The 27,681-nt window shown below is 38.2% G+C and overlaps 1 long non-coding RNA gene across 1 annotated transcript; it reads left to right on the top strand.

Moving 5' to 3' along the window:
- Positions 1-2,704: 2,704 nt before the first annotated feature.
- On the top strand, positions 2,705-26,849 carry LOC122657141. Its single transcript, XR_006332220.1, has 3 exons — positions 2,705-2,717; positions 5,818-5,819; positions 26,683-26,849. It is a non-coding gene; the product is annotated as an uncharacterized LOC122657141 (long non-coding RNA).
- Positions 26,850-27,681: the final 832 nt, after the last annotated feature.

Below are 27,681 nucleotides of genomic sequence, written 5' to 3'. Positions count from 1 at the left end.
CTCGTGAGTGTTTGCAGTGAATATACACACAAAATTCAATTGTAACTCCATACTATGGTCAAGATAGAGAATGCAGTCACTCCAAATAATTTACTTTGAGATTTTCTAGATATTCCCCCACACTTGAACTTTATTATCCCACTCTGAGTTGGTGAACTATCATACATCTAACTTAGGGAGGTTTGGGGTAGGGTGAGTCACACTGCTTTCCTTCAAGATTAGAGCAAGTAGGTCATTTAGGCTACAAAAGATTTCAGCTCGGAACCTTGGTAGAACCTTTAAACACATGCACAATTTCAATTTCACTATGATTTTACTTGCCATATTTTTTCAAGTATTGAACTAAAGTTTCCCTCAACTACAATTGGCTTGAATGACATGCAGGGCTTGCACTAGACATCCAAGTTACTAAGTAGTGTTGGAATAGATTCTCAGTGCATATATCATTTGATTGCCACATAGTGGTTTTAGACATTGATGCAGTATGAGTTCAAACTTCTTATTTTTTATTAATTTTTTTTTCTTCTTTCAGCACACATTTTTTTTCAACACATACTACTCCAATCCGTGCAATGTCTTAACTTCTTAAGCTTTCTAGGTGGCTCTTGTAGCGAGCTTTAGGCCAATAACTCTCAAACCAGACAGTTTTAAGGAATTAGGTGTAAAACACCTCTCGGGCTTACTTACTCAAACCAAATAGGTTACAAGCCAAGACTGGATCAAAGAGCAAATAAATTTTTTCTTCTTAGCAATCAACTATATCATGCAAGTGTATCATGGTTCAACCTTAGCACTTAACCAAAACTCATGTAAACAGGATGACTAACAAAATCAGCTCTCTCAGTAGACAGTGTACTTTCAAAGAATTGAAAATCCCTTTGATCGGTAAATTCCAATTCCCTCCTCAGTGCGGAATTTTTTATTACTTCAAAGTGTAGGGTATTTTGGATGCTCTCAAAGTCTTTCAGAAAAGTAAACTAAAGAGGCTATACACTCACTCTCAAACCAAAGTAAAGACTACAATTCGATGAAAATGCCCCCATACTTAAATTATACAATGTCCTCAATGCATGAAAAAAAGATAAGAACAAGGACAAAGAAGAGGGGGTGTACCAGATATGATCATGGTGACTCAAAATAAGTGGGTGCATGGAAACCCATGACCTCGTAAGAAGGTTGTGAAGAAAGTGGCATAAGAGAGGAATTAAAAGATGTGCTAGAGATTGTAGAGTTTGTACCCTTACCTAGATCAAATATTACCGTGCCTCCATTGTGTTCTTGGGACAACACCTCTTGTTCCTTTTCAGGCGGTTCCACTGGTGGTGACTTAGGAAGAGAAGTAGACAGATTATCATCTGGCTCAACAGGTGGTGGCTTGGTCCAAAATTTAGAAGGCTCTCCCCCCATACTTGGATTGAGGCAAGTCCTCTAGACATTGATTGATACCTGTGTTAAGAGCAGTTGCAACCAAATCAGGTGGTTCAAAAATTAGATGCACGTCTTCATCTAAGCATGGTTGCTTTCCAAATCGAAAGACATTAAAATCACGAGATGCATTCCCAAAAGACAGCCTCATCAGACCATTTCTACAATTGATCATAGCATTGCTAGTAGCTAAGAAAGGTCTACCAAAGATAATTGGGATTTGACCTTTGATATTGATCATAGGTTGGGTATCTAGGACTATGAAATCCACGAGAAAAAAAAATTCCCCAACCTTTAATAACACATCCTCAATTACTCCCTTAGGAATCTTGACTGATCTATTTGTCAATTGTAATGTGACAGATGTTGGCATAAGGTCTCCTAACCCTAATTGTTGGTACACTGACTATGGCAATAAATTGACACTAGCTCTTAGATCAAGAAGGGTATGGTCAATTCTAGTGTTAGCAATCATACATGAGATAGTTGGGCAGCCAGGATCCTTATACTTAGCTACTATCTGTTGCGACAGAACTAAGCTCACATTGACAATCAGGAAGGCTTTCTTAGGTACATTGATTTTCCTTTTCTGAGTACACAAGTCCTTGAGGACTTTTGCATAGGTAGGTACCTGGGAAATAGCATATAAAAGAAGGATGTTAACTTGCACACTTTTTACGACATTTAAAACTTTTTCAGTTATTGCATCCTTCTTGTTGCTTTTAAGCCTATTGGAAAATGGAGCCTTAGGGACATAAGTCTTCTCAGGTGGCTCTTAATGTTTCTCTTCATTAACCACTATAGGTTCATCAGACGAACCTTAGACAGGGGGCTGATCATTCACAACTATGGGAGGATCGTGTGGGGCACTTACAATAGGTGGTGGATGGGGAACATTCACAACATCAACAGGAGGCTCAAAAGTTAAAGGAGTTAGTTGAATTGGAACCTCTTGTTGGTACTCACATCCACTCCTCAGAGCATATATGACATTACATTGACTAGAGGGTTTGGAGTGGTGTGGACTCTGATGGATAGAGTTCAACTGAGTGTGAGATGGATGCGGCATAGAGGTCCTAGGGTTTGGATCTGGTTGACTCGGCATCTTACCCTTTTCCCTTTCATGGAGAGTATTGGCCAGTTGAGAGATTTGCCTTTTCATGTTATGTTGGCTGGTCATGAATGTGCTCATGAGAAACTCCATACTCTTCTCAAGGGAATTTATCCTGGTAGATTCATCACTATTTTTTAGAAATTCAGGTGGTTGCAGATTCATCATTGGGGTTGGTGGTGTGGGTTGGAGATTATTGGGAGGGGAGACAAATCTAGGGTTAGTCTGCTAGGGAGCAAACTGACATTGGGTTGGAGGCTGGAATGTAGATGGACCAACTTGATTGGGGCCTTGGTTCCATGAGAAGTTAGGGTGATTTCTCCACCCAGGGTTATAGGTTTCACTATAAGGATTGTTCATTATATGCACACTCTCATAGCTTCCATACCCATTAGACCTATTAGGGCACTCATCCATCACATATGATGAGAATTGATATCCACTACATAAAGGGAGGGTCTGACAAACCTGATTTATCGGGGAAGGTCCCTTGGTCACTATAGCTTCCAGTCTTCTAATAAGACTATCCAACTAAGCCTCTTTGGCTACCGTTCCCTCTACCAAAAATCCCTCACCAGAGTTTTCATTTTCTTGAGTGGATTCCCACTCTCTGGTCTTGTCCACTAAGTCAACTAAAGACTCCAAAGCTTGATTTTCATCGGTGAATGATGTGAATCCAGTTGAGCACATGGATTCCACCAACTACTTGGTTTGATAATCTATACCCTCATAGATGATTTTGCATAGATGCCAAGTATCTAGGCCATGGTGAGGACACTCTTGAAGAAGGTTATTGAATCTTTCCATGAATTTGGAGAAGGACTCGTTTGACTTGTGTCTGAACTGCAGAATGTCATTCTTAATCCTATTGGTCTTATGCAAGGAAAAAAACTTCTTTAGGAAGACAACTATAAATTGATCCCATGTAGTTATTGAGTCTCTAGGCAAACCATAGAGCCACTTTTTAGCTTGATCCTTAAGTGCAAAGGGGATGAATCTCAACTTAACCGCATCAACAGTCAATTGTTGCATCTTAATGAGCACACATACCTCCTTAAACTCCCTAAGAAATAAATATGCATCTTTGTTAGCTACCCCATGAAAGTGGGGCAACATACTAATGAAATTAGATTTAAGCTCATAATTGTTTCCTTGGGCGGCGGGTAAGCGAATGCATGAGGGTTGTGCAGCCCGTGCGGGATAAAAGCGGTCCCTAAGGGTCATAGGTCTCTCTCTTTCCTCAACCATGGTTGGAATCTCAACTCGTTCTATCCGGTTCTTAGAATTTCTCACCCAAACAAGCATACAAAAGCCACAATATGAAATTAGGGAACCCCTCAAAACTCTTTTATTTATTTATTTATTTTGTTTATTAAAAACACTACGAATCAATTAAAATTGGAAACTAAACAAGTGTCACCTCCCCGACAACGATGCCAAAAACTTGTTTGAGTTAAAATAATACCGCAAGCGTACGGGTCAATCGTAGCTACGAGTCGAACACAAGGAGGTCAACCTTAAATAAATTTCCATTTTTAATTAACACGAAGTATACAACTTACCAAATATGGAAACAACCTATATATGGAAACTATCAATTATAGAAACTAGCAAATATAGAAGCAACTAAATTACCAAAGATAACAAATTAAAAATACAAAACTAGGGCAACCACTAAGGGAATGGATGAATTAAAAATAAGAAAGTCACTTGGGAATGGGTTCCACCATGAAAATTAGGGCAGATCAATGACTAGCATATTAGGGCAAAGCATGCATACAGCCTAAGTCTATAAGATATGCGGCACGGCTCATATACGGCTAACATATCCTATGAAAATAGTGCTCATACAACATACAATGTAAACAAAAAAATACATGAACATAATGGTGTCACAATGGATACGGCTAACGAACATGTATATAGTTCCCCTTGGAATGACATACAAGCTGTGGGCTGTCATCCATTGTAAGTCCAATATTAATCATGTCCATTAATCACATAAACAATGCTAGCCATCAATTCTTCCTTCTCTCATGTTTTCACCTACTCCCAAGAGGAGAGGTTTAGCTAGCCATGAAAGCAATGAAGAGGGAAGGCAGGATTGATGGAGAAAAAGACATAGAAATTACTAAATCTAAAATTTATAAGAAGAATAACTTAACTGATTTGAATAAGTCCAATGAAGATGATTCCGTCACTTGAATCCCATCACTTGAAGTTGCATCCAATATTGAAAAACAAATTACCAAAGTGTATAATGAAGATTACACATATGATCGAAGGGATGGGGAAATAAAATTTATCTTAACAATAATTCTAAAAAAAATAATATTACATATGATAACCTAATTACATAAGATCTAAAAACTAAAAATAAAAAAAAGAGGATGAGAGATCGGGTATAACGAAGAGGAACGACACTACTGCTGCTATTATCATTCTAGAATAGAAAATTTAAACTGAAAAAGAAAATGAAGGACTGAAGGGAGAGATAGCGGCTGGAGTGCGGTCAAGATGGATGTTATATGGGGAGAGAGAGAGCTCGTGAAAAGAGATGGGTAAGACATAGGAGAGAGAATTTGAGAAGAAGTGGGAGGGAGAAGGGATACAATCCGAATTTACCAAAATAAAAGAGAAACAATCCGAGAGAGAATCCGAGAGAGTTTAGGAGAGAGATTAGAGAGAAAAGATATTTTTCTCTTTTTTTTTTAATTTTATTTTTAATCCTAAATTTCAACTTCACTAAGAATCGTTTTTGGGCTATATCTTTTTATCCTGGGTCCAGATGGAACTAACTCGAGAATTAAAGTTGCACCATTTTAAATTCCAGACGATATAAGCCCAATATCCAATATTTTTTGAAAGATTCCTAATTTACCAAAATTACCCTTATGCCTTATGCTTGATTTTTTTCTCTTTCCTCTCCTTCTTCTTCTCTCAACTCGTATCGACTTGCTCTGGTCTTGAGCTTCTATCTTCATTGAATCTTCTTTTTTTTTTTTTTTGACTCTTTTAGCTTTATTACTCCACTTCTATTAAAATTATCCTAAAACCTGAAAACACAGAAAAATACCTCAAGTAGCTCCGTAAAATATGAGTAAAATACATGCTTATGATCCTAAGATTTCACACATTACTGTGCTCATCACAAAACCTCATCAATAAACACCTACTCCACCCTATCATATGCTTTCCGTATATCCAATATGAGTGCCAGGAACCTTTGTTTGCCTTTTTTCTTCTTATTGATGTAATGAAACAGTTCATGGGTTGTATAGATGTTGTCAGAGATAGACCGGTCTGAAATGAATGCTGATTGTGCAGGAGATATTACTGATTCTAGGACACTTTTTAATCTATTAGCCATGATTTTTGTGATGGCTTTGATTGCTACAGCACACAGACTAATAGGTCTATATTGATCGGCACTTTCAGGGTTAGCACATTTTGGTACCAAACAAAGTAAGGTCTCTTTACAGTGAGCTAGTAAAGAGCCCGAGATAAAAAAAGTCATGAACAAAAGAAAATAAATCAACATAAGTGAAGTCCCAAAACTTTTGAAAGAAGGCTGGGGGAAGGCCATCAAGGCCAGGGGCTTTAAGGGGTGCCATAGCAAAGAGAGCTGCTTTCATTTCCTCCACTGTAGGGACCTTACAAAGATTTAAATTCATCTCATCTGAAATAGAAGGTTGGATGGAATCAAGAACAAATTTCAGGGCTCCAGGGTCGATAACTTCAGAAGCAAAAATCTACCGGTAGTAATCCTCCATTTCTTTGTACACCTGGTCCACCGAGTCCGTCCATTTTCCATCAGCGAGCTTTAAATGCAGAATGCGATTATGGCTCCTCCTTTGGATAGTAGACATATGATAGAACTTAGTGTTCTTGTCACCCTCTGTTAGTCATGCCACCCTACTCTTCTGCCTCCACATCTCCTCCTCCCTCTCTAAGGTCTCATTTAACTATTGAGAGACTTCAACTCCCTGTTCTGCGAGAAAACCGTCATTGGACCTCCTTGTCAGTGTTCCAAATCCATCTGCAAATCCCTAATCATAGTTTGCAGGTGCCCAAAAACCTCCTTATTCCATTTCCTGAACACCCTCTTGCAAGTTTCCATCTTCTGAAAAAGTGCTTGGGAACCTGGTTGCTCCATTGGCGAAGCCTAAGCTGTATTGGCCGTGGGTTTTACAATCTGGATGGCAGAACCACATAGATTCAAACCTAAATGGACGGTTGCCTTTGAAACTTCCTCTTCCGAATCGATGATCAGTGGGGCATGATCAGAGTTTAAAGAAGATTTGACCATAACTGCCGCATCAGCATATGAATCCCTCCAAGCTGGGTTTGCAACAGCCCTGTCCAGCTCAATTCGAATATTGGAGTCACCTTTACGCCTATTTATCCATGTAAAGGATGGCCCATGAGATTTCAGGTCCATCAATTCACAATCATCCAACATCTGCTTAAACTGTAACAAGTCGCGCGAGCCCGATTGAGTGCCTTCCTCTTTCTCATGCCATGAGAGGAAGGAGTTAAAATCCCCATAACACATCCATTCCTTCTGCCTCCCAAGACAGAGGGTAGTGATCATGTCCCAAACCTTCTGCCTTTCCGTCCTAACCGGCTCCCCCTAGACCGAGGTCATATAAAAAGATTTCCCATTTTCCAGAGACACCAGAGAGTCTATAAAATGTTTATTCGCGGCCAGAATTTCCACTTCAATACCTTCACGCCAAAACAAAGCCAAACCACCTGAAGCCCCCCTTGAATCCACACTGTAACAGAATTGCATCCTCAACCTTTGCTGAACTCGCTCAATCTGTTCTAACTTACTTTTAGTTTCAACAAGAAATATAATGTCAGGTTTCTCCGAGCGAGAGAGGAACAACAGTGATCGAATTGTCAGGGTCCTCCCCAACCCCCAACAATTCCACGAAAGGATCTTCATTGTTTCCCGTGGAGCTGCTCCCCAGTTTCCGCGCGTGTAAAGTCCTTAGCAGACTTCAGTACAATAGCATCATGTATTGTAAGGTTTCGGTAAGCACCAGTTTCCATGGCCAAATGTGGCTTCTTTTGGTTCTCCTTCACTCCATCCTGAACTAGGAGTTATTGGGATTAGATACATGGCCTAAGTTGGGGAATTGTGGATTCAGACGTGTCTATGAGAGTAGTGTTATTTAGGGAAGAAATTGAATTGCATGGGGAAGTGGATGGGTCTGTTACAGTTGGTTAAGATAAGAGCTTGAGTTGATTTGGGGTCGTGTGGTCAACAGCTTGATTTGTGGGAGTTGATTAATATGGATTTAAAATGGAGGTATTGGGCAAGTGGGGCAAGAGAGAAGTTAGGAGGTGAGAGATATCATGGTTATGGAAGGTAGATGGATGGGCCACGTTGGAAGGCTGGTTCATTACTAGACTGATTGGGGTAACCGAAGATGGAGCGGGAGAATGGGGAGTGACATAATTACCTTGGAGTAAAGAAATAGGGCCATGTGAACCGTTGCTTGCCGTTCCTTCCTTACCCTTCACTGAAGCTGTACCCACCCTCCTGGGACCTTCTTGCCTGGCGCATTTCTCCGCCTCCGGAGCTGCCGTGGATGGTGGTGGAATTATTTGGCCATGCTCCCCAATTCGGACGGCCTGCAACTTCTCCAGTTGCCTAGGCAGCGGCATCGAACCTCTTAACGTCGGTCCAAAACTGTAAATTGGAACTTCAGAACACCCCGAGCCTGGAGTACAGCCATGGTTTGCACAGTGTTGAGACTCGGCTCCAAAGAACTCCACGCACTGCTTCATCTCATGATCAAGCTTACCACAGTAATAACAAAAGTTGGGTAACTGCTCATACTTCACCGTCACCATAGGTTCCACCCCAGACCTCCTTTTAATCTTTATGATCTGTCGTAATGGTTTTGTAATATCAATCTTCACCCTACAATGAAAGAACTTCACGCGCACCCCAAACTGCACACCGTCAAACAACATGACTTGGGAAGGCACCCCCATCTTCGTTACCAACCTAGCTGCCACCTCCAAACAGAATAATTCATGGGGAACGTTATGGATATGAACCCAAAACTCCATCATCTGGAAAGATAGTTCCTCCGTTAGCTTCCACTCTGATGAGCACATTTATATGTGAAATCTTAGGGCATAAAACATACATTTTACCACATTAGACAGAGTTACTCGGTGCTTTCTTGTGCTTTTCAGGGTTTAGGTGAATTCTTGTGAAATGAAGGAGATGATGTTAAGAAAATATTTTTAAGCTGTTTAGAGGTGTTAATGGCTTGGATACGTAGCCTATCGAGTCAGCTTCGCAACGGTTCAAACGGTACTTGATTCCGAGTTGAAACGAAGAAGTTACGACCGTTTCCGTAACAAAGCACGAAAATGGTCTGTAGGGATTTATTTGTAATTATTGACAGTCGGCCGGGGATAAAGTGAAGCGAAAGTTCGGATTACATGGGTCTTAACGCAATAACCAGAAGTTATATTTCCTTTACCCGAAAGATTCCATTTGGAGGGCTCTGGACAGTCCAACTTCAACTTGAGATATCTTGGGCTCCCGAACTCCAAATTGGACGAAATTTGGGTCTATTTTGGGTGATTTTTCACAAGGAACACAATGGTGAGGCGTATATAAGCACTCCATGCTCCACGTTTTCTGAAGGACAGAATGGGTATTTTATTTATTCTTGAAGGAATCCTAGTCATCACCCTTACTCTCTCTCCTCCAACTTTTCAAGGGCACTTCTGAAATTGTACTTGGGATAGATTTATTTTGAAAGATATTTTCTCATCTATGGAAGGTTGAAAAATCAAAGATGCTTTGATTTTATTGCTTGGAGAAGATATCTACAAAGAAAAGGAAGCACAAGTTAGAATTAGAAATTTACTTTTCTAAAAATTACCGGTCTATATAAACAATCTTCTCTTCTTCTTCATTCTATTTTTTTCTTTTTTCTTAGGATTCAAGGCATTGTAAAAGAGGAAGGAGAAGAGAATATTCTCTTTTCTTAGGGAATATTTCTCCTACACTTCCCTCTTCTCTCTTCTCCTCTCTTTCCCCTATAAATATCCCTTGCCCTCTGGGTTGTAGGAAGTTAGTTTTTTAGTTCAGTTTTTAGTTAGTTTCTAGTTCAATTTTAATTCAGTTTTTAGTGTAATTTTTAGTTCATTCAATTAGTGAAATTTTCTCTTCTTTTCCTATTTTTGGCTTTAGTTCTTAGTTTGATTTCATAAGATTAGCTCTTTCAAGTTCTTAATTTTACTTTCATAAGATTAGTTAATGGTTGTAATAGGATTAGTTTATGCTTTAATGTTTTCAATATGATTGTAATAGTTTTAGTTTTAAGCTTCCTAGTCTAAGCTCGTATGTTGATGACAAGACTTGGAGATTTAGAAGAGGAGGCCATGATAAGTTCATGCAATTATTCATTCAAGCTTCTTCAATTAATCCGGTTCAAGCACAACTAGGTTTGCATTCTCTAAACTCTCAATTGCATTCTCCCTCTCCTCTATCTCATTCTTCTCCCTCTATTTCTTTTATTTTTCTTATGTGGTTATTTTGTTTATGTGGATGTGGATGTGTGACTGTATTTTTTTATTACTTCCAACTTGCGTTAGTATAGGATTTTATTTTTAATTACTCCAAATTTACGTTAATTTGATAGGTTAGATGTTCATGTGTTAGGACGCCAACTTAATCCCTTAATTTTGTTAGATGCTTATGAGTTAGAATGCATTAATTTTCATTAGTTTCATTAGTTTAATTTAATACTTTAATTTGGTTCACTTTGCATTACTTTTAAGTTAGTTAAATAGAGTGGCGATATCTCCTCGTGTTCGACCCGTAGCTACGATTGACCCGTACGCTTGCGGTATAATTTTTAAACTCAAACAAGTTTTTGGCGCCGTTGCCAGGAAGATTATTGACCACTTTATTTTTCTGATTTTTAAGTAATTTGAAGTGCTTTAGTTTCTTCTCTCTCTCCTCTTCCTTTAAAAAAAAAAAAGGTTTTTGAAAACCTCTTCTTGTTTCTCTTCTGTTTCAAATAGTGTGCGCCCAATCTAAAGTCCTTCATATTCCCAAACCAAGCCAATCTTGGTGTCCCTTGATTCGTTGGGTGGTTTGGATTGGCATGTGACTTATCTTTGGAGGTGACCACTCTTGATAACAGGAAAGCGACATAGTGAGAGCGTTGGAAACATAAATGTATAGTAGTCCTTCACCCTACATCAGAATCCATTTGGAGTCGCCCGTAGGTGGCTCGTGAAGACTGTACGGGTTCCCTTGCTGTCAACCTATAAGGCAAACTTACAGCTTTGGAACCATTGTTTCAATTTCTGAAGGATAGATGCACTATCTACCTTGGGCTCCCTCTTGTTTTTAGTATTTTTTTTTCTAGTCTTTTATTTTTCTTTAAACTTTTTTTTATGGGAGACCTCAATTTGGGATAGGTGGTTAATTTAGAATAATGGGAGATACACTTCCATATAAGACTTTGGGGGGAAAGATGGACCTATGCTAAGGCAATCATGATTTTGGAGGAAATGTTTAAACAGGTTAGGGAAGCCAAAAGTAGTGAGATAGAGAGCAATTTTGCACCACCCCAGTATAATTTTGCTCCCCAACCCAACTATGGGCTTTCGGGAAATTTAAATTGGTCACATCTCCAGACTATCCATGTTATGGAAGGATGCCCTAATCTTTATGGGGGTAGCTATGGTGATGAGAATGTGAGTCCTCAATTTCAATACAATTCCTTTGGCACTTATAATTACACGTGGAGCGATCATCCCTATTTCTCGTGGGATCAATGGAATAACCAAGCTGGACCACCCAATTTCCAATATCATGGTCAGTTTGGTCCTCCAATGCCCAACCCTCCATTGAATCTCAATGGGCCACCTCTCCTTGAACCATACCACCAACCCCCTGAATTTCAGAACATGGGTGAGGAGGCCGGCCGAGTGAGCTTGAGAGGAACATAGCCCTTCTCACAACAAACCACAATACCATGGAGAAGCAACTCTCTCAACTGATCACCATGTTACAGGAGGAGGAAATGAGTACATTACCTAGTCAGCCTGAACCTAGTTTATGTTACTAGATTCCTGTTCAGAATGAACCACCCCATCCCCAATTTAATGATATTGAAAGTCCACCACCCCAATTTGAGGTTAATGAGAGTCACTCCCAACAAGATGCTTTTTATGACAATTTATTTGTTGAGATTGAGTCTCCTAAAGATATTAGTGAAGCGAGGTTTGATGAGCTACCTGGGGAAGTCCACCTTTTGCCTGAAATTTCTGATTTTAGTGAGCCTAGTGTTTCTATTGATTTCGAATCAGATTTTCATGATAACATAGAAACCCAGGAAATTCGATCTCCCCCTCTCTCTTTGAAAAACTTAGATAATTGTCATTTTGAGGATTCCATTGTCTCACATGTTGATTTGTCCAAACCTCTTAGGTTTGACGATTTTATTGAGGAGGACAATGTTAGTCATAATGCCTTTCAAGCATATTTCCATGATCCTTATTTGGCAAACCAAGTTATGCAAAGAACGGATAGTTGTATTGCTAGGATTGATTTGAGTAAACCTCTAATTTTTTATGATTATTTAGATGAGGTTATTCATAATCCTTTTTATGCTTATTGTGATCCATTTTTGATTGGTTTTTCAAAGAATGATAGGTGTATACATTGCAAACGGGAGAGGAGGGACGGATTTATGGCCTGAGTTTTAATGCCTTCATTTTTCACTGTCCCATGAGGATAGATTTTTCTATTGGATATTTCTCAGTTGTGCTTAACTTCCATATTATTTCTCGCTTTACTAAAATTCATGGTCGAGTGTTTTCTGGGTCTGAGGCTATTTTTCCATTTACTGGCCATGGATTGAGATTTCTGTTGCTGCTCCTAGCACTTTTTGTAAAGCTCATGACTCTTCATGATCCTCTTTGTTGATTATATCTGGTAAGTCCCTTCATCTCCTCCCTTGTCCTTATTTTTTCTTTTATGCATGCATTGAGGACATTGCATGAATTAAATGTGGGGGGGGATGTTGGGCTTAATTGGTGAATTTTGATTGTGATAATAGTTTGGTTTTGTGCATATGTCTCTTTGATTGCAAAGCAAGAGAAAGAGGGAATTATATGTCTTAGTATGCAAAATAATAAAAAATCCCTTTTCAAGGACGATAGTTGGTTTGTATCCGGTGATGGGGATTGAGTTTGAAAATATGAGCGTTATTTCATTTGATGGTTAGATTCCTCTATGTGTTTTATGGACCCTTTGATCTTTTGGCCAGTAGTTGAGACTAATTTGTTTGTGGCAAGGCAAGGCACGAAAGTGGGAGTGAATGAAAAAAAAAAAAAAACAAGGAACAGAAAAGAAAGTGGAATTCCTTGGGACCAGACAGGGCACTGTGTCTCATGAAGTAGGGTGACTTGATCGAAATTCCTTGGAAGGAAACTCAAAAAAAAAAACTCTTGTATCAATGTCTCAATGTCTTATGGATATATACAAAAAAGGAAGCTACCAAGTATTTGGGTGTCTGGTGTATGCTCTACCATGTCATTCAGAGAATAGTAGTGGAGTAGAAATAGAGTTTGTGGTTGAGAAAGAAAAAACTTTTGCCTTAATGCCTGAAAAAAAAAAGAAAGTATGGTCAACAATACTCAATGCCTAAGTCTTTGGTTCCATTTATATTATGAGTGGTTTACTTGAAGATAAGTAGTGTTCAGAAAATATGAGGAGATCCCGTGAACTTGATGCATGCTTGTTACTTGAATTGATGTGGGGTGATAAATTCAAGTGTAGGGGAACCTTTGGCTCCTTGATCTTTAGTTGAGCACTTTTTGGGATTATGTGCACTATCCTACTTATGCCATGATTAAAATTTACAGTACCCATTTACAATTAAATTTTGGGTGTATATTCATTGCAAACACCCACGAGACACAACTCATCCACTAGGGGTAACCTAGGGGTTTAAAGGCTTGTTGCACATGCTAAGTGCAACCGTGATTCCTACGAAAGTTAATTAGGATTTTCTACATTCTAGATTAGTTTTTCTTTTGCTTTACTTGAGGATAAGTAACGTTCAAGTGTGGGGAAATCTGATGAGCACATTTATGTGTGAAATCTTAGGGCATAAAGCATACATTTTACCACATTGGACAGAGTTACTCGGTGCTTTCTTGTGCTTTTCAGGGTTTAGGTGAATTCTTGTGAAATGGAGGAGATGATGCTAAGAAAATATTTTTAAGCTGTTTAGAGGTGTTAATGGTTTGGATGCGTAGTCCATCGAGGCAGCTTCCCAACGGTTCAAACGGCACTTGATTCCGAGTTGAAACGAAGAAGTTACGGCCGTTTCCGTAACAAAGCACGAAAATGGTCTATAGGGGTTTATTTGTAATTATTTACAGTCGGCCGGGGACAAAGTGAAGCAAAAGTTCGGATTCTAGGGGCCTTAACGCAATAACTAAAAGTTATATTTCATGTACCCGAAAGATTCCATTTGGAGGGCTCTGGACAATCCAACTTCAACTTGAGATATCTTGGGCTCCCGAACTCCAAATTGGACGAAATTTGGGTCTATTTTGGGTGATTTTTCGCAAAGAACACAATGGTGAGGCGTATATAAGCACCCCATGCTCCACGTTTTCTGAAGGACAGAATGGGTATTTTATTTATTCTTGAAAGAATCCTAGTCATCACCCTTACTCTCTCTCTCCTCCAACTTTTCAAGGGCACTTCTGGAATTCGACTTGGGATAGATTTATTTTGAAAGATATTTTCTCATCTATGGAAGGTTGAAAAATCAAAGATGTTTTGATTTTATTGCTTGGAGAAGATATCTACAAAGAAAAGGAAGCATAAGTTAGAATTAGAAATTTACTTTTCTAAAAATAGCAGGCCTATGTAAACAATCTTCTCTTCTTTTTCTTTCTATTTTTTTTCTTTTTTCTTAGGATTCAAGGCATTGTAAAAGAGGAAGGAGAAGAGAATATTCTCTTTTCTTAGGGAATATTTCTCTTACACTTCCCTTTTCTCTCTTCTCCTCTCTTTCCCCTATAAATACCCCTTGCCCTCTGGGTTGTAGGAAGTTAGTTTTTTAGTTCAGTTTTTAGTTAGTTTCTAGTTCAATTTTAATTCAGTTTTTAGTGTAATTTTTAGTGAAATTTTCTCTTCTTTTCCTATTTTTGGCTTTAGTTCTTAGTTTGATTTCATAAGATTAGCTCTTTCAAGTTCTTAATTTTGCTTTCATAAGATTAGTTAATGGTTGTAATAGGATTAGTTTATGCTTTAATGTCGTCAATATGATTGTAATAGTTTCAGTTTTAAGCTTCCTAGTCTAAGCTCGTATGTTGATGACAAGACTTGGAGATTTAGAAGAGGAGGTCATGATAAGTTCATGCAATTATTCATTCAAGCTTTTTCAATTAATCCGGTTCAAGCACATCTAGGTTTGCATTCTCTAAACTCTCAATTGCATTCTCCCTCTCCCCTATCTCATTCTTCTCCCTCTATTTCTTTTATTTTTCTTATGTGGTTATTTTGTTTATGTGGATATGGATGTGTGACTGCATTTTTTTATTACTTCCAACTTGCGTTAGTATAGGATTTTATTTTTAATTACTCTTAATTTGTGTTAATTTGATAGGTTAGATGTTCATGTGTTAGGACGCCAACTTAATCCCTTAATTTTGTTAGATGCTTATGAGTTAGAATGCATTAATTTTTATTAGTTTCATTAGTTTAATTTAACACTTTAATTTGGTTCACTTTGCATTACTTTTAAGTTAGTTAAATAGAGTGGCGTATATCTCCTCGTGTTCGACCCGTAGCTACGATTGACCCGTACGCTTGCAGTATAATTTTTAAACTCAAACACACTCCTCCAATGCGATCAGATTTCCACCAACAGACCATGGTCCTTCGGCCAACACATTTGCTACATCAAGAGGAGGACGAAATTTAAACATGAATCTGTCACCCTGTAGTGGGAGGACTTCTACAGGAACTCGCAGGTTCCAGGCGCTAGGTAAAGCCTCTGTGATAGCCTGCTTACGGTAGGGCCTACAGACCACCACCTGGCCCACCAGGTAGTTCTCGTACTGGATCTTCAACCGTGCTTCCAACTCCTCACCCAGATCGAAAGCGTCATCATCCTCTTCGTCGCTAAGCCGTGGGCTTGATGGGGGGTGGGGCTGTGGGTGGCGTTGTTGTTCCACCTGCTGTTCATGGGTTGAGACTATAGATAATGATGTAGAAGCTGGAATGAGTTTTTGGTGTTCCATGCCCAAAAAACACTGAAAACTAGGAAAGGGACATAAGGCACTGAAGACAGAGAATAGGATCCAAAAAGAGACAAAGAAGGGACTGATGGGAGGGCGATGACTGGGATGAGATCAAGGTGGTGTGGATCCTTTGGAAAGGGGAGCAAAGAGAAAGTATAGGAGAGAAACAAGCACTATGGCGGAATCAGAGCACGCACCATCGGTCGAAAATTCTAGGGCTTTATAAAAAATACTACCTACACCTAGCTCAAGCATGCAAGCGTGAAGAAAATCCAAAAATTTGTTTCCAAATCAGAGATTAAACAATCGATTGATAGGGATAATAGTACAATTCTATAAGTCAAGTGTATGCTACTGTGATAACTTAGGACACACTGAGGGTCACTTAACTTATCGCCTCAGTGAAACCTCAATTATCACCCGGGAGCCTACGTTGTTAGAAACCATCAGGTCACCCAATGGCAAACCTTGATAGCCATCACTACCCTTGACCTGGCCTCTCCCACCTCCACAGGCAACAGGTGCTCAGACTATCCAACACATAAACCTAGGGCTGTAAATGGATCGGATTCGGCTCGGATAGTGTTATATTCGCATCCGCATCCAATTAGTTGTTTGTAGTACAGGTAGTGATAATCCCTAGCTGCATGTTTCTATATGGCATCGTATGAGTTGAGTGGTGTCTTCCGCATCCCATTTTACGGGCCACCAAACTCCTCATTTCCAAGCCGACTATGACATCTAGTCTAGTAGTTCAGTATCATTCATTTCATCATAATGTAGCATTTCAATCATAACATAATCATTTCCACATTTATATCATTGATTTTATGAGTTCATAGAAATTTAAAAGAAAGAAAAAACATTTAATTGTCTTTACAATGTTTTGCAGCATTACACCTACAAGAATGATTCATATCCACTAACCTTAGCTAAGGTCTACTTGCTCGAAAGGTTCCTGACTCTCAAAAGCACTCCGACATAAGTCGTCGGACAGGTTACTATATCTTAAGGTAATTAAATCAGAATTACACATTAATAAGTATTAAATTACTTAAGGAGACCAGGGGTACCCTTTGTTTAGTTTCCAAACTAGGGCTAGACCCAAAATTGTAAAAACAATAGTATTGGTCGATTGGTACTGGTCCATCCAATGGACCAGTGGCATTGGACCAGTAGGGCTGTAGCTGCAAAAATTGAGAAAGTCTTCATTTTTTCACACCATGAGGGTCCCTTGGTACTGTTCTAAGCAATTCCATATGCTAAGGTCAGGTTTTTAGTCATGGTCTGCAATAGTTGATTGGAGTGGTCTATCCAATGGACCAGTGACAATCAACCCATTACTCAAAATACAAGAAAAGGGCTGGAATGGCATGGTTCACAACATGGATCACACAAATGCCTCTTACCAAGGTGTTCCAGACCTTGGGGTAGGTCAGAGACAACACAGGTTCAAGATTCCTATAGTGGTCGATTGGTACCGGTCCATCCAATGGACCGGTACAAGTACAGCTCAAAATTCTTAAAGGCTTGCACAATTTGGGCTTGGTTCCACTGATCTATGGCTATCAAAGATGATCAGGAGATAAAATTAGTTTACATACATGATGACTAACATGTCTAAAATGAAATATCTAACTTGCATGATGATCTTGAGGTATATGGCTCATATGGGTAACATGTATGCTTGCACATAAAGGAAACAACATAAATCTTCTTGGGATGAGTTTGATTGACTCAAGACCAGCTCTGTTATGCTAGGTTAGTCATGGAATGGACAAGCATTCAAGGAAAACATGTACAATCACATAGGACTACACTCTAGGCTTGCCATGGACATGAGAATCAGCCATCAAAGGCTGGAAATGATAGTTACAGTATGTATTCATCATGAGGATGATAGATGGTAGACCAAACATAGCAGATCCATGCATGCATGCAAGGATCCTAGCTCCTTAGCTAGCAATACATGGTTATTACACTAGAAAACATGAGGAAACATGGTTGCACCACAAGAATTGGGAGTTGGTCATGCATAGAACTTAGGAATCAGTATAGGAAGCTAAGAACAGAGGAAATCAAGGGTTTGAGGGCTGTTAACTTGATGATCCTAGGCGTAAGGAAGTCTCCAAAGCCTCTCTCCTTCCTTCCTCCTTCTCTTCTTCTTTCTGTCTTCTTTCTTTCTTCTTTCTCTCCCAAACACCCACTATTTTGCTAAGAAATGAGCTCAAACCTGAGCTCATTGCATATATGCTAAGCACCACTATGGCTTGTTTGGCAGGGGACCATATGGACCAAAACACATTTTAAAAACAAATTCCAATAGCACATAGGCTAATAAGTGGATCCCATATGGTCACATTGTGGGGACAATGTTCCCACGGGTCAATCTAGGTACGGGGAGGTGATTCGGGGTGCGAGACACTGGGCCCCACACATCAGAAGTAAAATTCACACAGGATAGCAGCACTGGTCCATTGGACTGGTTGATCTAGATCGACCAGTGTGGATCGACTAGAGGCAACAGCAACAAGAAAGTTTGGGTTTGAAGTGGACTTTTAGCTCACTTGGAAGGAGAATTGGAAAATGGGTTCTTCTAACCAAATAGAGTCCTATGAGTCGGAAATCACAGTTCACATGGTTGAGTTATGTCATTTTAACTGAACAAGGGTCAATCTGCCAGAATAGAAGAATTCAATCCATGATAGCAACTTGAAGTGGAATTCCAGATCACCTGGAGATAGAATTAGACAATGGTTCCTTCTAATAAAATGGACTTCTATGAATCTAGTTTCTAAAAAAATTGGAATCAAAGCAAATGAGGTTTGGATGGTAAAGTTATGTCATTTTAATTAAATAGGGGTCAATCTGTCAGAGTAGCAGAATTTGACATTCGAGTTGGGATTTAACATACATGTATGGAATTGAGTTCACATCATGAAATGCTAGGGTTTGGATGATCCAATCTCAACCTAGACTAGAACTTAGTCATAACCCTAGTCGGATCTCAAACCCAAACTAGGTTGAAAGGAGTTGTGTCAGATCAACCATGGGCCAAGGCCTTCGTGTGACCACCCATCTATATGCTTCTTAGACCTAATGTATCATGTATTCGGGTAGGGCCTTAGAAATCAAGGGGTAATACCTATCTTAGGCTGTACATTTGATGGTGAATTGTATAGTTGCAAGAAGTTGGTGTTTGCCTTATTAATAGTATGTAGGATCTTACTACCGGGCTTACATCATTCATCTCAATCACTGGGCTGATGCACCACAAGGCACCAATGGGTATGGATTCGGGTTCCGGACCTATGTCCAAAAATTCAAATTAGCCCGTATTTTTTGGGCACGGATATAACATCTCTCATCACTTCTAACCACAAATCTGAGGACTAGAAACAACGCTTGAATAATTAACTGGATCAACCATACAACCTATGTCATAGTCATGTTCTCCCAGATAGACCTCATAGATAGATGTGTCTAGGTGATTTTCTCTCCTTGATGGATTTCCGTAATGGTGCTACCACTGTCTCACCTTGAATCTGAGGGGTTGGAACTGCATCAATGATAGGATCCTCAATCGCATCCTGATTAAGAGGAATCTCATCAAGTGCTACATGAATGTCAAAGACCGTATCAATATCAGGCTCCTGAACTCTAGCAGGTGTAACCAATGGTATACTATGCCCCACATTCGTTTGAATAGGTAGAAGAATAGGTACACATGTGCCATGTCACTATCTTGAACCGCCTGAGAATAATCATTCTTTTTGGCCATATCAAATTCTAGAAACTTTGTTGTCTGTGAATCCACAATCCTAGTGTCTCCGCAGGGATTATAAAATTTATATCCCTTTGAATGATCTAGGTAGCTAACAAAATAGTAACTAATAGTCCTAGGATCCAACTTGTTCAAAGTCAGTTGATATAGTTTTACTTTTGCAGGGCACCCCCAAACTCTAAGATGGTTTAAATAGGTTTAGTAGGTAAATGGTTAAGGATACAAAGAGTAATTTTCAAAGCTTCTCCCATAAGAGCTTAGGTAAATTCTTCCTACTAACCATAGTGCGGTTATACCTTTTGGCGATTCCATTTTACTCAGGACTTCCTAGCATAGTAAACTGACCAACTATGCTAGAGTCCTCTAGATATTTGGCAAATGGGCCCTTAGCTATCCAGCATCGCCATGTCTGCCACTATACTCACCCCCACAATCGAATCTAATAATTTTAATAACTTTCCCCAACTGTTTCTCAAATTCAGTCCTAAAAATCTTGAACTTGTCTAGATTCAGATTTTTCTTTAATTAAGAATAGATAGCCATATCGGGAATAGTCTTCTGTAAAGATGATGAAATAAATTTTTTTACACAATATGGCTGAATAGGGATCACTGAAGTCAGTGTGAATGACCTCCAACAAGTCAGAACTATGGACTATAGTTTTCTTCTTTATCTTGGTCATCTTTCTCTTACAACAGTCTACTCAAGTTTCTAGATCACTTTCAAGAGTAGGTAAGATGTTAGACTTTATCATCCTTTTCACTCTTGCCTTAGAAATATGACCTAGCCTCTTATGCCACAATGTGAAAGACTGTCTTTAGGTAAGGGTCTTTTGGAAACAACGCTTTCAACATTATAGGAGACATAGATATCATTGGGAGACAAACACAATCTGTACAATCCATTGGACATAATGCAGGAACCAACTTTACTTCAATTAAAAAACAAATTAACTATAATGTTCTTTATTTCAAAATGGTAACCACTAATGTCCAAAACTAAAATCAAAATTAAATTCTGCCTGAAAGACGGTACATAAAAAGTATTCTTTAAAGTCAATTTAAAACCAGAATCTAATAATAAAATGACATATCCCATGAACTCTATGTCAGAATGTCCATCGTTTCCTACAACCAGCCTTGATTTATCCTTATTTGGCCTCCTCCGGTTTATAAACCCCTGTATGGTGAAAGCAACATGGTTAGTTGCACCGTTATCTAGCCACCATGAACTGGATGGGACTTCTGATAGTTTGGATTCACAAACAAAAGCCAAAGAATCATTACTTGATGGCTTAGGTTTTGATAATCAAGTCTTGTATTTGTTATAGTCCTTCTTTATGTGACCCTTCTTCTTGTAAAAGAAGCAGCGATCACTCTCTTTCTTCAAAGAGTCTTTCTTAGTTCCCAAATTGTTAATCCAATCGAACTCTTTATTGGTAGACTTATGAGTATGGTTTTCAGACTTTTTACTTTTATGGGATTTGGAAGTAAAAAAGATAGTGTGGGGTTTATCTTTCTTTAGTTTCTTTTAATAAGGTCATTAATACTCCAGACACCATCCTGGGAAATGTAGTTGATTTTGTTGATGTCAAATTTAGAAGATAGGATATTAAAGACTTGATGAACAATCAAGGCATCAGGAAGAACAATATTTATGGCTTTGATTTTAGTTTAATACTCAACCATCCAAATAATATAATCCCTAACACCCCCAGAACCATGATATTTCATATTAAATAGGCCTTGCAGAAGTCTCCCAATCTCAGCATTCGATGAAACTTTGTATCTCTTAAAAATTGCATCTAGAAATTCCCTAGTAGTACATTTATCAGGCAGACCACATTATAGGTGTTCAAGTACTGACCTCTTTATAGACAGTATAGCTAAGCGATTACTCTTTTCCCATGCAACATGCACAGATTTTTCGTCATCTGTACTATCAGCTGTTAGGTCCATTGGTTTATCTATAACAAGGGATGTATGCACATCTACCATCTCCATGGCAAACATAATGTCCTCTTTCCACTTCTTAAAATTTGACCCAATAAGAATCTGATGCAGGCCCAAAATTGGAAGTAGACCAAGTGAAGACCCAACTCAGTCAATGGTTTAAATTAATTTCAGTTCGGAACCAACCAGCTGGTCCAGTTATCCCTTTACTAGGCTTATTGGGTTTCTTATTAAGTAGTAGAGCATGGGCAGGACACTCTTCATCAATGACTTCATTAATTAGGAATGATATTATGCGTGAGAGTATGAAAGAGGTTAAACTATGTGGATATGTATCTTCTCAATAGAAAGTTCCTACTTTATTGGTGCTTCCTATTTTATTGGAATTGAATTAATAAATTTAGTTCCTACTTATTAGGATTTATTCCTCTCTTTAGTTTGCCTAGGATTCTATTTCAATTAATGTAACTTTTTTTTTGTTTTTAGATTTAATATCAACCGTAGGATCTTGGGGTTGATATTGGCTTTTGGGATTCTAATTTTTGTAATGGCTATATAGCCACCGAATTGTGTAAAGAGAGGGGGATTTTTGAATGAAATAATATTTTTTTTTCTCCCTACTTGGGTATTTTCTTAGCAATCTCGAAGAATTGCAACCTAATGTAGTCTTGAAGAACTACTTCTGAATTGTGTCCTTGAAGAATCACGTTCTATTTGTCCTTGTGTTTGTGTGTTTAACTCTCCCGATCCGTATCTTTCAACGAGGCTGCATTATTTTGTATCAGAGCCTTGGAGGAGAGCGAGAAGTTGTAATGATGCCCAGGCCTAGAGGTGATCATACAGCTCCTGTGGTGGACATTAACACAAGAGATGAAGTTCCTACGACAATGAATGATGTTGTAGACGAACGAATCATTGTTCAGGTTGATTTGAGTAAATCCCCAATTTTCGATGAATATCCGGATGAGTACGACGACGAACACGGTGGTTTCGAAAGTCTTGAACTAGATAATGTTTCGAAAACACAACAATATTTTTACCTGCCTCACAGTGAGTCGTTTGACATGCCAGTATGTATGATGATCCGTATTTGGACTTTATTTCTTTCACATCTCTACTTCAATTTCGAGGTATGAGCATCATTACCAAGCCGTATTTGAATGAGTCATCTATTCGAGCCATAAACACGTCAATTGCTATCGTTATCAAATCTGAAATTGCATTGCAAATTTTGTTATATTTAATTGGAGATATTATCAATGACTTTATTTTGTTACCATTCGACCCCGGTGGGTGGCAAACATCATTGATCGGATCACGAGTTCGAGGACGAACTCTTTTTCACCCTAGAGGGAATGGTACAGGCCCAAAATTGGAAGTAGACCAAATGAAGACCCAACTCAGTCAATGGTTTAAATTAATTTCAGTTTGGAACCAACCAGCTTGTCCAATTATCCCTTTACTAGGCTTATTGGGTTTCTTATTAAGTAGTAAAGTGTGGGCAGGGCACTCTTCATCAATGACTTCATTAATTAGGAATGATATTATACGTGAGAGTATGAAAGATGTTAAACTGTGTGGATATGTATCTTCTCAATAGAAAGTTCCTACTTTATTGGTGCTTCCTATTTTATTGGAATTGAATTAACAAATTTAATTCCTACTTATTAGGATTTATTCCTCTCTTTAGTTTGCCTAGGATTCTATTTCAATTAATGTAACTTTTCTTTTGTTTTTAGATTTAATATCAACAGTAGGATCTTGGGGTTGATATTGGCTTTTGGGATTCTAATTTTTGTAATGGCTATATAGCCACCGAATTGTGTAGAGAGGGGGATTTTTTGAATGACATAATATTCTTTTTCTCCCTACTTGGGTATTTTCTTAGCAATCTCGAAGAATTGCAACCTACTGTAGTCTTGAAGAACTACTTCTGAACTGTGTCCTTGAAGAGTCATGTTCTATTTATTCTTGGGTTTGTGTGTTTGACTCTCCCGATCCATATCTTCCAACGAGGTTGCATTAGAATCTCAATAGTGACCATGTTATTGTTGACAGAAAAGGTGACTGAAAATTTAAACGATGAACAGTACAATGATCAACATGATGCAAGTACAACTTAGAACCTTATATGCAAATGAGAATTTTACACATATCATTGTAAAAACACCTTTGGGCTGAATTCCCAATATGCAATTGTAAAAATCTCTACATACCAGTGGCCATGGGAATACAACTCAACTTTCAAAATCCACCATGTTTGGGTGTGCAGAATTTTAGGGTTGGCCTATTCATATGCATACTGTATATGTACCTCTTCAAGTATCAATACATGATCACACACCCAAAGATCACCACCTTTGGGTGTGTTATCACACATCAGAGTTGAAGGACATCCCACAACTGTATGAGATCGGTGTTTCACAAATTCAACAAGGAAGGTCGCTTTGGCGGCTGCATCTTGTCGAATCTATAAAACTCTCTCTTGGATTTTTCAAAATTACTTACATCCTTATTAATTTGTGTTATTTTACAACTTATGACAAGGGGCTTAATGTCTCAAAATTAACACAAATATGTCAGCAGTACTGTTCATCAAAGTAGGTATTCCAGCAAGTCAAAAAATTAGTTCGGTTCCCAATGGAACGAATTGACAAATTTTAGAAAAGGGCATGCATCAATAGAATACTAAAAATATTTAAAATATGCATATTTGATGAAAACAGAGGGTACCACTATATAGAGCACAGAAAAACAGAGCCAACGTAAAAAACGGGACCCCAAACGGAGTCTCGTGGCGCCCATAAAAGACGGTCAAAGTTTAGGTAAAAAAAAACGGTTGACTGTCTTGGTTCAAAATGGTCCTGTTCGGTCTGGGTCAATCCCGGTCCAACCAATCCAGTTCAACCCTAGTCCAACTGGATCCGATCAGGTCGATGGGTCAGGGTCATTGGATCGGGTTCTTTCACCGAATAAAAAAATCAGCAGAATCCTTACAAGTCCGTACGGGTTTTTCAAAATTTAAAAAAACCCCAAATTTCTTGATTCAAAATAAAAAAATTTATTCTACATTCAAGATCTATTATTTTGTTAATCCATATAGGTTCAAGAACGGATCTATGGAGATTTTGATACCACATGTTAGCTTAATTTGATCCGAATAGCGACAAAACCCTAAAAGCCAGGATCTCCATAGGGCGTTCAAGAACATAATCAAATAAATAATAGAAAACAGGGATAGAACTACTAACCTTGTTTCACATCTATAGTGATGATGATCGCAACGAAAAATAAAGATCAAGATCTAGGTGCTTCCCCTCTATTCCCAAAGTAACTGGCTTGATGAGGATATTGTATGCACAGGGATGATGAATATTGAATATCTCCTTCTCTTTCCAGAATGCACTCCTCAACAAAGATTGAGAATAATTAGTTATGATGGGTAGAGGGGGGGCCTAGCTCTCCTTATGCAATAATTCCTATAGGGTTTGACTCATCACAGTCCTAATAGAAATCTATCTGCTCACACTAAAGCCATTCCACATAGGATTCCTAAATATAACCCAATGACCTCCTTAATTAGACCAAAATCATAATTAGCCTGAATTTTAGGTTATTTAATATTAGTCCATATTAGGGAATAATAATTCTATTCTAAATAGAACTCTAACATATCTTTCCAAAGCAAAAAAATTGTGTTTGATTATATTAAAAGTTTTGTAAATACAAAAGAGAGGAAAACATACAAGAAAGCAACAACTCTTTCAAATGTTAACAGAGTTTGTGAGTGAGTTACATATAATGGTGGTAGCAACTACAGACTAATACCATGGGGGTAGTAGTCTTGAATTTTAGTAACAAAATAAAAATGAACTCATAAACTTGGTAGAAAAAATCAAGCTCAAATCTCCAGACACCAATGTATCTAGAAAACGTAATAATACCGTTTGAATTTGGAATTAATTTCCTTTTGTAGGCGATCCACACCATTATTGTTGAGTCTTGAGGTAACCCGTACATCCAGATTCAAACATATCATCTGTCATTTTCAACACCATCGGGGGTGAAGAAGTCGAGTTCGAATTTTTTTCCCATGGAAACGATAGTATCTCCATCATGGATAACCTCGTTCATAGCAATCTTGTCTCTTATTGTTGTTGAGCATAGCAGAAGAGAAGAGAATGATAATAATGAGACTACTGTGGATGATATGGAGCTTCTTTCTCTTCCCATTGTCAATGTTAGTTAATACTCTATTTAACCTTTCTCTCTCTCCTTTGATTTGAAGTTGAAGGTGAGGTAGCAAATTGAAACAGGATAAGGCCACATGTCACTCTCACCGACCTCAGTAGGAAGATGGCAGGTTTCTTCTTTCTTAGCAGTAAAATTCACGTTAGTCTCTCATTCTTCCTTTGGCAGTACTCTTCTTGGCAGTAAAATTCACATGAATCTCTCATTCTTCCTTTTCTTTGGCAGGTTTCAAATTTGTCACCGATTTACCAAAAAGAAAAAGATTCATGAGTCACCGATTTACAAAAAAAACTTCTTGGCAGTAAAATCCACGTTAGTCTCTCGTTCGTCCTTTTTCTTGGGTAGGTTTCATAAATTAAAAGAAATCGAGAACTTCTCGTGTGGATTGTATACAGTAACTCCTGTATAAAACATGCATTCTTGGAAAATATTTTTCTTTTTATTTAGAAAGAGAAATTAAAATAAAAGAGATACAAACACACAATTAAGGGTTCAATTTGTGATTTAAGACAAGAATGATGAATGATGAGAATAGAAAAGATAGAAATTGTACATACCCATCAAATAATCAGAGTTTGCAATCAGGACGTATATGTCCTGGCCCTCTTCATTGGAGACAACCGCTCAAAGGTCCTATAGATCATGATTTATCTAGAGCCAGCAGCGGTGAAAGCCGTCTGATGATATCCACTTTAACCACCTTTAAGAGAAAGAACTGTCTGTCATATTAACATCTCCTTGAGTCCATGGTGAACCCTGCAGAAAACTCGCCAGATTCCAATCCTCTGGAAACTTGGGCATGAACTCTTCAAGCAAGCATTTACATAGTGGCGGCTTGGTAGTATAATTATAGTTGCACATACCATATGGACCACAAACATTGTATATGCTACAATTATCACTTGGTGCAAACCATATTATATCAGACCTGCTATAAAATCTGATTTGAGCCAATGGATGCATCACTAATCTCGTGTGATTATTATGGAAGACGTAATCTGTCGAATATTATAATATTTTATCTACACGCACTAGATGAGATCTTGATAGTATTGTTATCACTTTTCAAATAGATATCTACACCAATGATTATATATCTGTATTGGTCATCGTAGTGGACATGCTAGAAACTAAAATATCCAGGAGACGGATCATGTTCTTGATCGGAGTACCCAAAAAATGATATATATATATATATATATATATATATTAGTAAACACGCACATGCAAATGCACGCGTGAAGAATGTATGTGACTGTGTGAGATAAAGAGAAAAAAAAAGAAAAAGATGTAAAAAATAGGAACTGGGCAGGTGAGAGGTGTAAGCGAGGTGTAAGCAAGCAAGAGAGGGATGGTCAACGGTCACCAATGTAGATTATCCAGGGTTATATGATTTGATTCACGTTACCAATTCTCAATGTTTATCGTCAATTTTACATTAATGTCACAACATGTATTCCAATATCTCAACTTGTATCCACTCTAGTAATGAGGAAATAGCAATTGAAGCACATATTAGTGCATCCTGATACTTTGTTCAGTAATTTCTACTAAGGTCTATATGCTGAATCAAGATTCAGCCAAAATGCACATTTTTTATGCATATTTCCTTATAAGCTTCAATTAAAACAAATTTATCACTCTCATGTTCAGATCATGAAAAAAAGAACCAGTGAAAGGCCATTTATCTTGTTCAGATCATTCTTTAAATACACCCCTGTAAACTTTTGAGCATGAACTTTATGATTACTTTATATGTTTAAATAAAAATTCCCTGTAAGTTAATGCAAGAAGCCAGAAGCTATTACAAGCAAAATCCAATCTGATTAAGAAATACAATA

This window comes from Telopea speciosissima, chromosome 3 (assembly GCF_018873765.1).
Source record: "Telopea speciosissima isolate NSW1024214 ecotype Mountain lineage chromosome 3, Tspe_v1, whole genome shotgun sequence".
Taxonomy (NCBI): Eukaryota; Viridiplantae; Streptophyta; class Magnoliopsida; order Proteales; family Proteaceae; genus Telopea; species Telopea speciosissima.
The sequence above is the reverse complement of the archived record's forward strand: the minus strand, read 5'-3'. Positions and strand labels throughout refer to the sequence as shown.